General features: G+C 39.1%; 1 long non-coding RNA gene across 2 annotated transcripts in view; it reads left to right on the top strand.

Moving 5' to 3' along the window:
- LOC147840502 (uncharacterized) overlaps positions 1-229 on the top strand; it is a 4,466-nt gene extending 4,237 nt beyond the window's left edge. Inside the window, exon 5 of one of the 2 annotated variants that reach the window (XR_015509065.1) lies at positions 1-229. This exon is cut by the window's left edge and continues 879 nt beyond it. This is a non-coding gene — a long non-coding RNA (uncharacterized LOC147840502). The other variant, XR_015509066.1, reaches the window with a different exon arrangement.
- Positions 230-1,519: the final 1,290 nt, after the last annotated feature.

Here is a 1,519-nt window from a genome sequence, read left to right as displayed (position 1 = left end):
TTTAGCTGTTTTTTACAAATTTTTAATTCAAGTCTATTGGGAAAACAGGGTTGTTTTAAAAAACATCTGTGTTTGTGTGTAATTCTTAGATTTTTTGTTTAAATCTTTCTGTGTGTCTTTATTGTGTTGTTTTATTGTTGTTTTTATATTGATATTCTTGTGCACTACAAAATTATTTATAAAATTTTAGTACTATTTTTTCATGCAATCAATAAACGTTTAACATTTATTTATTTTGTCATTTGTCTGATTATTTTCGTTACAGAATATGTATGCAGTTTTCACTTTATTCAAAGGTTAAACGCAGTGCTTACACTTTGTGTTTACATTATAGCCTGTGTTTGCTGTTATATAAATTCTAATGGTTGTAATACCATATATCAAGTACCAATGTAATACCAAAAGGTTTTATAAGGTGTATAAATACGGAGTCGCGCCAGCTCCGGGCCGCAGCGCACATTACCCTCGCGCCGATTCCGGCGCGGATGCGCAGCGTCGGCTCGCTTACGGCCGCCGCATCTGGCCCGCTTGATTCGGGCCGGAATCGGGCAGTGAGTCCACAGGCATCCGGCCCGAGTCCGGCAGCCGAAGTTGGGCCGAGGGGTTAGTCTCCGGCAGGCGACAATCTAGCCGGAACTGGCCCGAGTGTATTTTGCTATCTGGGTTTAATTAAAATGATGCTCATGTTGCTGTAGCTTTAAGAGCGCAGGTTTGCTCAAACAGCTGATGCAGTGATGAGAGGGTGACTCGTAAAGCACTGTCAGAATTAGCCCAGTGAATTCTGGCCATTGGGCATTAAATGATCTTGCATGAGCCATAAACAAAACCCATGCTAAAGCGAAGCTTGATGAGGGGATGAAGAACATGATCAGTTCTGCAGATCGGACTGTCCTGTGAAGAACTGCTCACTGCAGCAGTGGATCTACAAAGGAAACGTGCTGAGATCAGGCATATTTGGGATTTGTTCAGTGTCATTCCTGCAGTTTGCTTCACTTTGCGCGATAACCTGAAACAGCTACAAATCACTGAAAAAGGTAAGGTTATTTTGATAATACAACCACACTATGGCTACAATAGCTAAAGATGAACCAACATATTCTTACAGACATACTATTGCAAGTGTTTGCGGGTTAGTTAACATTTGTTTGCTTTAAAAGACATTTTATCAAGGTTTAGTAAAGGATACTGGTGCAGTGAGGTCATATGACGTCATCGGTGTATCTATTACTGCGTCATTGAATAACTCCGTAGAATTGAAAAAAATGCTGCATGGTAATATGTTTTACTGGATCTACATTAATTCAGCATTTTATTCCTATCTCTAAATGTGCAGTTGTATATAAACGTGCACTTAGGCTAGACTATACTGTTAATATAAAGTGCTATACGACCTACACTCATTAATCACTCAGTGGATCTGAGGCCCACGTTACAAAGTAACAATATTTCAAATGAGTAATTGCTACATTGGGAAAATGAGATATAGGATATATGATGAGTTATAGGAAATGTGATCAAT

Source organism: Danio rerio, chromosome 15, assembly GCF_052040795.2.
Source record: "Danio rerio strain M-AB ecotype USA chromosome 15, GRCz13ab, whole genome shotgun sequence".
Lineage (NCBI taxonomy): Eukaryota > Metazoa > Chordata > Actinopteri > Cypriniformes > Danionidae > Danio > Danio rerio.
This window is presented reverse-complemented; position numbering and strand designations above follow the sequence as displayed.